This window comes from Vombatus ursinus, unplaced genomic scaffold (assembly GCF_900497805.2).
Source record: "Vombatus ursinus unplaced genomic scaffold, bare-nosed wombat genome assembly UNPS02014828.1, whole genome shotgun sequence".
NCBI classification, from domain to species: Eukaryota; Metazoa; Chordata; class Mammalia; order Diprotodontia; family Vombatidae; genus Vombatus; species Vombatus ursinus.
In genome coordinates this window covers 1396036-1408756 of record NW_020954606.1, presented here as the reverse complement: position 1 = coordinate 1408756, position 12721 = coordinate 1396036, and positions in this window count along the sequence as shown.

Sequence of the window (12721 nt, the reverse complement as noted above, 5' to 3'; positions counted from 1 at the left end):
ATGTCAGCAATTCAAAGCCTTAGTCCTCTGGATTAATTAGGCCATTCAGTTTGTTTCATTACCTTTTACGGAAAAATTATCCTGAGTGGAGGGTAGATGTTGTTCTCATGACAAAACTACATACAGCTATGACTGTTTTGTACATTTTCATTGCTTACTGAATAAAATCCAAACTTCTTAGTCTGACATTTAAGACTCCCTTTAAACTCTCTGAGATTATAATGAGTTATAAACAGCTGTTGATTTGCATTAGCCAAAGCTTCCTCACCAGGAGTTCCCCACACAACCAAAATCACAGTTAAACCAAACTAAAATAAAAATAAAATCATAAGGACAAAACAACAGTTTCAGCCTTACTTATCATTTCCCTTCCTACCAACTAGATTATACGGAACACACCCTATACTTGACTCCTATCAAGCTTTTATTTGTGCCATTTCCCCATAGCTGGAATGTACCCTTTACCCTCTTCCCCCTTCATCTGTACTTGCTGAAATCTTCTCCATTTTTTGAAGCCCAACTCAAGTGTCCCCTGCTCCATGAAATCTTATTATCCCTCTTGCCAGGATGTCTGCTTCATTTTATATCATAGTACCTATTGCTTTTCTTATTTATACTTATCATATTCTAACTTTTATCACATTTTATGTGATCCATGCCATATTCTCCTCCTAGATTGTAAGCTCCTTGAGGGCAGAGGCCTTATCTTATTTATCTATCTCTCTCATTGCCTAGCATAGTGGATGACACATAGCATGCATTTAGTAAATGTTTCTTGAATAAAGTTGTTGATTCTTGCCTTGTGGACATCCTCTGTGGCATCTTCTGAGCCTTCAGGAAAATGTGAGGCAGCTGATGAGTTAAAAAGAACACTAAGTTGTACACAGAGGGTCTGGGTTTGAATCTTAGCAATGCTACTCTTTGTGCCTTTCAAAAAGACTGAGGGCAGACGAAATGGTCTTGTAAAACTTCAAAACAGAAAAACAAATTTTTAAAACAATTTTAAAAGTAATTTTTAAAGACTGTGACCAAAAAACATCTTCAAAAAAAGTAATTTGACCTTATGTGTCTTGCATTGTTTTTCTATATTATATGACCTTGGGCAAGTCACTAAATTGCTCTGTGCCTCATAAAGGAGTTGATTTTGATGGTCTAAATCTATGGCCCTGTAGGATTTCAAATCAGAAACATATGTGTGTGTGCGTACATATATATTATATATACACACATATATACAGAAGGAGAGAGAGAGAGAGACAGAGAGATATTATTTTTAGTGTATTGTAGCGACGTAGTAGTTTCTGTGGGCAGAAGTTAACACTTTTAGTCTGTCTACACAAGCCTCTAGGAGCTACAAGATGGGAAAAGAGTCTAATTTTCCTTGAAGAAATAGGAGAGGGAAAACCTCATTAACAGGAGTGAGAAGTCAGCAAGTTCTTGGCAATTTTTGGACCTAGTGACTCTGTAGAAGATTGAGCAATTCAACGTTTGGGAGAGAGGCATGGAGATAGTGAACGAGGTTGTGATCTCCACCATGGGGAAGAGATGGGACGTGCCTTGGGCCAGGGCAAGATGCTGAACTATGCTGAACTTTCCCCTTTCAAGAGAACTAATGTAGATGAGGAAGTAACTGTTTCTTTTCCCTCTCTCTGTCCAAAAAATAGCAAAGGTAGATTCCAAAGTGTTTACTGTTCTTTAGAGCTCATTTACATTTTATGTTCTAATTAGCACTAGTGTTAGTATGCTCTTCAGCACTTCTTAAACTGTAGGTCGTGACTCCGTATGGGGTCACAAAGAATTTGGCAACAGTAAAAGGTTTCTGAACACACAATGGCCAAAAATTAATTAAAAATCAAATGAATAATGAATTCGAGGTGTTTCTGGCAGTGCTTGCCCATGGTGCATTGTGCAACTTCACTGCAGCCTTGTTTCTTTTCACTACACATGCCCTCAGGCTATGCAATGCCAATGAACCACTGACAAAATGAAAGGGGGTCTTGAGTGGAAAAAGTTTAAGAAGTCCTGCTCTAGATTAAGATACGATCAATTATTACCATTTGTGTATGTGCATCATGTTTTTGTGAATAGGGAGTTTCAAAAGAGAAAAACAGAGACTGATTTAGTGGATAGGTAAAGTTAAAAGGTACAGAAAGTAGGGATTCTCTGAATTTTCAGGGGGAAGACTAAATTTCACCTCAAAATTCCTGTTTTGCTTTCCTGGTAAAGATTCTACATTTCTTGCTTTCAAATTTAAGCTGCCATGATCTTCCATCTTTAGAGTTCCATATTCTGATTTAAAGGTACCTGATACTGCAACATAACTGAGAATTTTTTAGGACCCATGAGGACAATGGACATGTAAATCTTTTGTGATGATCATATACAACTTATAATCACACCAACATAGAGTCTTAGTGGTGAAAAACATGAATTCAAAACATTAAGGTAGAGCTATCAAATAGAAAGAATGAGGATTGAAGAACTCAGAGTAGTGGTGATGATTTCAATTATAAAGGATTTTCCCTAAAGAGAACCATAAATTGAGTAAATCAGTTTATAATGTAGTATGTTGGAAACAAAAGCATAGTTAATTACAAACATCAAATCCAAGAATTTTCATGGTTCTTAGATTTAATAATGAATGGAACTGAATTATTCAAATAGACAATGAGTATTAATAACCCCAAGTTCTAAATTTACTTAATTAGCTATTATCAATGAAAATGCATGAGGATGTGCAGATATATAATATACAAAAGATTTGTTAATATTCAGGACTTGGAGAGTATTTTTTTTCCTTTCAAATGACTCTTAAAAAAACAACAACATATACTTAGCAAATTTTGGAGGAAATGTAAGATGAAAGGAACAATAATATTTCAGCAAAGAACACAACTAAATATTAACAACCAAATGTCCCCTTACCAAGAGGGAAAATGTATAACTAATGCAGGTATTCAATATGCAGCTAATAATCACTACTTTTATGATAGAAATGTTATGAGTTTTTTCCCCTCGGTGCATTTAAAATTGCTTAGTAAGGGTATCATCTATTTTCTTCAAATTTATTGAATAGAAAATTTAATGGGAAAGACATTTGACTGGACAGTAATAATGCCTCACATTTATAATTTCAACACTATATATACATGAAGAAAGGAGCATGATCATGGATTTAGAACAATTAGGGTTAGAACTTTAGAGATCATCCAGTCCAACTTTCTTATTACATAAATTCAAGCAAATTAGGATGCTGAAAGCTTCCATGATTTACCCAACATCACACAGGTGATGCTGTTTAGTAGTAAGCCATACCAAGATTCAAAGCTTGGTCCTCATTGAGTCCAAATCCAGTACTCTTTCCACTAGGAAAAAAAAACAAAACATATAAATATCATTATCTCCATTTTAGTGTTTTATAGGTAAATACAAAGGAGCAATCTGAGATACAGAGAAGTTAAGTAACTTGTCTAGGGCCACATGCTAGTAATTATCAGAGCTGGTATTGAACCCAGGTCTTCCAGTTCTAAGACTTATGACTATGTTATCTTCTTTCTTTTCTCTTTTTCTTCAGCCTAGAGATTAGTTAATGCTTCATTATCCAAAAACTCTTGAAATTTCAAAGTGAAGAAAATAAATCTCACTGCTCTGCCCCGCCTTTTCTTCTAACTTGGAAACTTTCATCTTTCTTGAGTTGGCAAGGCTCTTTCTCTACTGCTTTGGAGCTACCCTAACATTTGAAAACTACAGAGGTACTCAACGAATACGATGGGGATCCCTTTGCCTTCAAATTTTCTCTTCTTGCTACATTTCTTTTTAAAAATTTTACATATTTTATTTTGAACTTAAATAAAACAAGCATTTCCCAAAAATAGAATAGAACAGTAGAATAGAAAAAAATATGAGATGATTGTACAGGAAACCACAAATCCATTATATACAATTTGCTATGCCTTTTAGATACAGAATAAAGTTATCATGTAACTTTCTTTTTCTTCTTTTTCCTCCCCTTCCCTCCCTCTCTTGCCAACCTAGAGATGGCTACCATTAGACACAAATATGTGTGCATGTGTATAGACACACACACACACATACATATATATATATATATATATAAAATAACCATTCTATGCACATTTCTATTTATCATTTCTCTGGATGCAGATAACATCTTCTTTAATATGCCATTTGTAGTTAATTTGGGTATTTGTAATAGTCATTTTGACTACTTAGTCCCTCAAAGTAATTTTGACTACTTAGTCACTCAAAGTTGTTCTTAAAACGATATTGCTATTACTATAAACAACATTCTATTGGTTCTGCTCATTTCACTCTTCATTATTTCATGCAAGTCTATCCATGTTGTTCTAAGATCATTGAGCTCATTCTTTCTAGAATAATAGTATTTCATCACGATGCTGTGACAAGAGGAACAAATTGTGGTATATAATCATGTTATATTTCCATATCCTGTTCTCATACATATACAGCTTTCAATGTCACCATGTCCAAATGAGACATTAATTACAAAAAATTATTAAGATGAACTAAGATAAAAGCAAGATAGGAAATGAAGATTGAAATAAATTTATTATTGTAAAGATAGACTTTAAGATCTATGTAAGCTCCTTGAGAGCAGAGATTATTTTATTTCTATTTTTGTATCCATACCACTTAGCTTAGTGGTGGATAATAGGTATTTAATAAATGCTGATTGACTGATGATTTAGAAACCAGGCACATCAAATTTTCCACATGTATATTTTCAAGGTAGCTAACACAAGTCTTTGGCCTGTGGTGTGAGTTCCTTGGGACCACAGAGGAAAATAAGGAATACAAATAGGTGGAATCAACACAAGACTAGAGAGTTCTGACATTTTTGGTGAATACATTTGCATCCTTTATTCTAAACACAGATCTCAGAACCCTAGCAAAACATGAAGAAGATACTAGGTGATTCTGCTCTACGGTCAATCTGAATTTAGCTGGTATAACCCAAGTTTTAGTGCTACCTGATGGCATTCCCAAGTCTAGTGGCACAAAGATCTGTTCTAAACTACAGCCCCTAATGCATGTGACAGTCTACATAGGATCCAAAATGTAGAAGCAAACCGCCACCATGTATCCCGCCAGTGTTGTAGACAGGGGGCAATTGTTGGGCATGAAAATTAATCTTTTAGAAATTTAATTTTTGTAGTTTTGAGCTAAAAGATATTTCATTTTAGTTGAATAATATAATTTTTTTCTGAATCTTTTCCTCTCTGAAATGATTTTCTTTCTTGTTTAAGATCAAATGATATTCATTCCACTAAGATTCCCTTACTTTTGAACAATTAATTCAGTGTGTCCTGTACAATAGCAAATGCATTATGCCAGTGACTGCCCATAGGTGGGTTTTTTTTTTTTTTTAGGCAATTGGGGTTAAGTGACTTGTCCAGGGTCACACAGCTAATAAGTGTCAAGTGTTTGGTCTGAGGCAGGATTTGAACTCAGGTCCTCCTGACTTCAGGGCCAGTGCTCTATTTACTGCGCCACCTAGCTGCCCTTGCCCATAGGTTTTTGAATAAAGAAGTACGTCCCTGATTTTAATTATTGCCACTTGGAGTTAACAGCAACACTGTGATATAAATTAGATTGTTGTTTTGTGGTGTTGATTTCATTCCTATCCCATGTCTTATTGGATGCTTATTGGCTATGTCTATGGTCTGCTGCTGCTGGATGGTCAATTGCTTATCCATATGTATTCATAATTGCTTCCATTTGTATTATTTCTCTGTTGAGCATAATTCTAATGAAATTTTTAAAAAATTGTGTCCAAAACCTTAGAAATGTAGTATACCATCAGTCATGAGCGCAGAAAAATGTGGAGGATTCTTAGTTCTAAAGATAGATCTTGAAAGTAAACATATGGGCACCGTTAGAGCTTTGGCAAGTGATATAAAGGATTTGGGGAGATGTGAAGTAATCATTCACAAATTGCAGAAGCCGGACAAGATCCAGTCTGTGTTCTGTAAATTGCCAGAAACAGTTGAATCATTCAAAAATTCCTGGTGAGATAAGAGTTGGGGAGAACATTTGGAAACTGATCCCTAAGCCTAGTCTGAAGTTGACTGCTCAGACAGTTCAAAAGGTTTGCTCTGATCAGGCTTGAAAAAGGTCCAGCATCCACAAATGGTAATAGATCTAGCTTTTCCTGAAGAGTAGGATATCAGTGTCCTAAACTTCTTAGGAGCAGAAACACACTGATCTGAGGAATAAATATTCAAATCTTAGATTAGTCATACAACAGAAGAACAACATCACTGGTAGATCACTAATGCAAATGCAACCCAGGTTGCCTGCCAACACAACTTCCTGCCAAGGGTAGCATAGGGGACAAAGTGGGGGGAGGTGGGGGGGGTGGAATTCATTACTACAGTGCTAGGCTCTTTTATGTAAAGTAGGCAGGACACCCAACTCCTCTGTGTAATGAAGATGCTCAGACCTGGGTCCTAACAGGTACCATACTCACATAGGCAAAAGAGAGCTTCTGGTACAAGGTGGTGTGTTTAATAAAGGTCCTGGATAAGTATGGCGAGGTGGTACCTAGTTTGTGGAAATATACATTATTTTTAGACTCAATGATGAATTTTTATGAAGTCTAAGTTTAGATGTTAGAAATCTTTCCAGATTAAAGGGGTACTCTGCCTCAACCCCAACAGTGCCAGTTTCCCCACTCTCTCCCTGCAGCAGTTATATTCTCTCCTCAGGATCTAGGTTAAGGGTTTATATTATCAGTTTTCTCTGTGTGTCTGTCTTATCTGTCTCTGTATCTCTGAGTCTTTTTCTGTATCTCTGTGTCTCTGCTTATCTATCTGTAGCTCTCTCTGGCTCTGTATTTATCTTTGTCTGTCTGTCTCTATCTTTTTTCTTCTAAATTTTCTCTTGGCTGAGAAATGTAGTTTTTGTGGGTTGTGTCACCTTCAACTTCTGAAATTTCAAAGTATAAATCAATAGACAATGACCACTACTAGTACTACTACTGCTACTACTACTAGTAGTACTACTACCTCCACTACTATTACTGCCTCCACTTCTCCTAATAATAATAACTATCATTTCTATAGTGCTTTAAGACTTGCAAAGTATTTTATGGATACTTTTTTCATTTGATCCTCATGGCAACCCTAGGAGGTAGTTGCCATTATTACACCTATTTTACAGATGAGGAAACTGAGATGAATAGAGGTTAAATGACTTGTCCTGGGTCATCTAACTAGTAAGCTGTTTGAGGTGGGATGTGAACTCAGGTCTTCCTGTTTCCTAAAGCAACTTTCTATCCACTGTCCTTATAGCCTGGGCAACATAGGGAGACCCAATATAAAAAAAAATGTCAATATTGTTCTTCACTTCAGAAAATCAAAAAGCATTTAAGTGCCTACTACATTCCAGGCATTATGCTAGGTGCTGGAGATATAAAGGAAAGCAATACAAAAAATCCTAACTTGCAAGAAGTTACATTCTAATAAGAAAGACAAATATATTAATAAGTAGATACAGAATAAATATAAGGAAAATAAAAGCAGATAAATACAAAGTAGTTCTATTTCAAATAGTTTGGGAGAAAGGCACTAACAATTAAGAAGATCAGGAAAAGCTTTATGTGGATGAAGCAAGAAAGTGATTCTTTGAGGCAGAGGTGAGGAGGGAGTGCATTCAGGGAATGTGAAACAGGTGTAGAGAGACAGGACGAAGAGACAGACAGGAGGAGGAGAAGAAGACAAGTCTAGTCCAGTCCAGTCCTTCCCTTCCCTCCAATAACATTGCGGAGAGTTATAGTCTCCTATTTTCCCTGTCAACTCTTATTGCTTCAGGGCTGGGTCAACTCTGTAGGAAACCACTCTTAACATATGGTCACCAGCCAGTATATTTCCCGAATCTTCATCCTTGAAGGCTATGACTATGCAGGCTATTAGCCCAATAATCACCATAGAGCTTTGGTTTTCAAGGTTTCTGAGTTTTAACTCAGAAAGTTTTTCCTATTGGTCTTACACAAATAAGGGGCTAAGAAATGAAGCCTTCTGGTGTTAGAGGCACAGCCATCGTCTCTTCTGCATTCCTGATTTTTCAAATCATCTACTCAAAGCCCCACACTGTATCTGTCCAGGCTCTTTGCACAGCCTATGGACTTGCCTGAGTCTCTCATACAGCACGGCTCTCCTGTTCCTCAAGTTATCTTCCATTTACTTATCAGTGTCTATGTTTTACTCTCAGTAAACTCCTTACAAACAGGAACTGTTTTTGGTTTTTGGTTTTTGTCTTTGTATCTCAGCCTAGTACAATGCCTTGTACATAATAAGTGCTTAATACATGGTTGTGGAATGAGTTAATATTTCCTCATCCCTATAATGGGATTGTTGCAGGCAGCTAGGTGGTGCAGTGGATAAAGAACCGGCCCTGAAGTCAGGAGGACCTGAGTTCAAATCTGGCCTCAGACCAAACACTTGACATTTACTAGCTGTATAACTCTGGGCAAGTCACTTAACCCCAATTGCCTAAGAAAAAATAAAATGGGATTGTGGTTTAATTATTTTTCAGTTGTGTCTAGTTCTCCACGACTCCATTTGGGGGTCTTCTTGACAAAGATACTGGATTGGTTTGCCATTTTTTTTCTCATTTGACAGATGAGGAAATTGAGGCAAACAGGGTTAAGTGACTTGCCTAGGGTCACACAGCTAGTAAAGTGTCTGAAGCCAGATTTGAATTCAGGAAGACTCCTCTTCCTGACTCCAGGCCCAGTATGCTATCTGTTGCACCACTTAGCTTCCCTATAATGGGATTAGTAGTAGTTCTATGACTTACTTTACAATGCCAGTGTGAGGAAAGTGCTTTTTAAATTTATGTAAAAATAAAACATATATAGATAGCAGCTCTCCCGTTTAACTCTTTCTGCACAATCGTCATCCACTCAGCGCGGTGCTATGTATTCAATAAATGCTTTTAACAGTGATGCTGGTGATCTTTTCACAACATGGTCTTAATTGAGTTATGGGTTTGAGGCATTACTATGCTCCTTCATACATTTGTGATTCATCTAATGGGGCTCTAACTCCCCTACTATTTAGGTAATTGGACTTGGTCCTTTTAATTCCAAGTGTCTGTGTAGTCCCATAACCTGTGTTTTTGTTACTGGCTTTTCTATTGTTGTTTCCTTCCTAGGATTTCTCCAGTTGTTCAGGATGCTAATGGTTCTTTCCTAAGCTAAATACAAATGTTATGCACTATCGCACACTGCTTGTTTGTCTTTTTTTTCCCACCTGCCCCTTTCTTCACCTCTCAAAAAGAAGCATGAAACTCTAGCCCCAGGGAGAGATATTGAGCTACCCCCTTCCCCTTTCTTCTTTCAGTATCCTCATGTTTAGTTTAGGGCCCACCTATCAGCAGTATTTTCCCTTTTAAGATGCAGATTAGGACATGTCACTGATCTGGGTAAAATGAAGCCAGACAATTGTCATGACAATTTTGCTATTGGAGGAGTTGAGAAAATGTAATTGTCTTTCATCATCGATGACGGAGGAGACTACAGTTGTCCCTTCCACATCCTGATTTGCCACATTGAGGTATCAACAGATCACAAGCTGGTGTAAGAAATTAAATGGGAATTTTTGGAGAGTTTTGTGGAAACCTCAGATGACATATGAATTCTAGCAAATGACAGAAAAAAGTTTAGAAACTCAGAAATGCATAAGATATATGTATAGTATTGTACAATACCAACCCAAATTTTATAAGAAGGTACAGTACTGTAAACACCTCAAAAAAGAAAAAGAAAAAAATTCAGACTTCTCTGGTATGAAAAGAGGGCCAAAAATTTTATATGAATTTTCCAGATCAAAAGGGTGCTACTCCTCTAACTCCCATGATGTGGAAGGGAAAACTCTACTGGTATGTTTTCTTGTATATACCATGAAACACAACTGATGTCTAGGTTTTGTTGAACTGGTTTTTTTTTTCCTTTCCTTAGTTTTTAATCTTTGCTATAAGGTATGGCTAGCTGGATAGGGGAGAAGAGAGATATATTTGAAAAGGAAGGTCATGTAAAAATAAAAGGCATCAATATAAATAAGGTAAAATTTTACAAAAGAAAAGAAAATTCTTGTCCAATCTGGGTATGTCTTGGTTTCCCTAGCTTAATGAACTAACTATTCCCTTTGATGCTTTCATCTTTGGCCCAACTCTTTCACCTGTATTGATTCCCATGTACCTGACCCATACCCTACTAACCCCTGATTGCTGCCTCCCCTGGTGTCATGGCTGGGTTTGTTGATTCCTCAAATTTGACCATCCACCATCATGCCTTGTCTATGACTTTTCCTTTCCTTCCCACTTGATTCTGATACATAGGCACTCTTATCTATATTCCCACATAGCAACTGGTCATTTGGGCATTGCTTGAAGGCCTTCAATAGGAGGGAAAGCAGCTACCTCCATTGGTAATCCATTACAATTTTGAATACCTCTAATTATTAGGTTTTTTCCTTAAATCAAATCTAAATTTTCATCTTTCTAATTCATCCCCATTGCTTCTATTTCTGCACTATGGGGCCAAGTCTAATCCTTCTTCCCTGTCACAGCTCTTCAAATACTTTGAGGAAGTTCTCATATTCCCCTTTAATTACTCCTTATCCGAACTAAATATGTTTCTCCAACTAATTTTCACATGGCACGAACTTTCATCATCCTTGTTGCACTCTTTTAGATAACTTATCAATGTCCTAAAATGTAATACCCATTTTCAATAAGTATGGAGAGCAGGAGAAAATTTGCAGTGAATGATAGTGAGCACATTATATGTGTACTTCTGTTGTAGCCAAGTCATTGCTATCTATGCTTATAGTGGTGTTTGCTCTCATTCCTAGAAAAAAAGGTGGGAGACAGTCAAGTGGCACAGTAAATAGAGCACCGGCCTTGGAGTCAGGAGGACCTGAGTTCAAATCCAGCCTCAGACACTTACTAGCTAGCTGTGTGACCCTGGGCAAGTCACTTAACCCCTATTGCCTCCAAAATTAAAAAAAAAAATTAACATGCTCTAGGAACATCTCTCCATACTCCAGCTTATCAGGGACAATAAAGTGTTCCTTTAAAAAAATAACAACAACAATAGCAATAACTATGCACACAGAGGAGGTGCTTTGATATGAAATGAAGAAAAAAACATCTACAGAAACAGAGGGGAATTCTGACCTCTGCCAGAGGTTGGAGAGGGCACAACTATCTCATAAAAGATGTTGAAGTGCAGCCTTCGTTTTCAAAGAGGACCAACGACATCACAGAATGATGCCTTGACTCATGCATGAATCAGATTTAAGTGAGGCAGAGATTAATGAAGTCAACAGCCTCACTTTCTCTTCCAGAGTCATCAAATTACAGTGGCAGGACAAAAGTTGGAATGACTAGTGGTAGCCTGGGATGCCATGAATGACCTTGGTGTCTCTAATGTCTGACCAAGTTCTAAGCTCTCCACAATTCCTGCTTCAGCCAACTTCATGGCTGTTGGAACAAATTGTTCTCATCCACTCATTCCTCTGGAGTAAGTCTTCACATGCTTAGGGTAGACATCCCCTTAACTCATCAATGGGTTTGAGGCCTGTCAGTTACCTTTAACCTGGTTTAGCCCATCTACTGAGATGGTTGTGGCTGCTGCACAGGCTACAGCTCCTTAGAGACACAGGAGGTGTATGGAGTGTTCAGATAGGAATAACACCACTGGTGGGAGGGCTTGTCAAGCCCTTTTCAGAGCTTCTTATCCATTTTTGGTGCCCACCTTTCACAGTATTCATAGGAGATGGAGGGAAGAAGGATCACTGAAAATCAAGTGTCTGAGGAAGCTGTATTAGGGGAAAGTAAATGATCGGTGAAGGGAGAAAGCCATTGTTCGAGGTGAATGAGAGTGATCAATAAATCAATAAACATTAATTAAACATGCCAGGCACTTTGCTAAGCTCTGGGGATACAAAAATAGGAAAAATATAGTCCCTGCCCCTAAGGAGATTATAATCTAATGGTGATAATTGATAAAGGATAGAAGACAGAATAGCTCAATTCTTATTTTTATTAAGTTTTCTCTGCTAAGTTAAATGACAGGAATGGACAAAACAAAAATGGTTCAGAGGGAGATGAAATCTTTGCTAAATTAAGGAGATAGCAAAAGTGCACCTAAATGCCCTTGGTGAATACAGGTTACTGGACTCAGATGAATCACATCCTAAGGTACTAGAAAGACCTGGCAAATGGAATTACTGAGCCACTATCAGTAATATTAATTGTCCAAAATAGGATATGAAAAATATAGTCCTGTTAACTTGACTTCATTTCCTGGAAAATTCTAAAACATTATTAAAGGAAACCATATTGGGCATTTAGAAAGGGAAACAGTGAAAATGAAGAGCCGGTAGGACTTCACCAAAAATAGGTTGTCTCAAGGAATGTTGTAGATATAAAGGGATCTATGCTTGGTTCTATGCTATTTAGTATTTTTATTAGTTATTTAAGTAAAAGATGCATGGCACACTTACCAAATTTGCAGAGGACAAAAAGCTAGGAAGTATAGCCAATATGCTAGATGACAGAATGTGGACTCAAAATGATCTCAGCAAGTTAGAGCACTGGGAATAATCTAATATGAAGAAATTTTAAAAAGATCAAAGAAGAGAAAGACGAGGAAGTAAGGTCCTAAATTTGA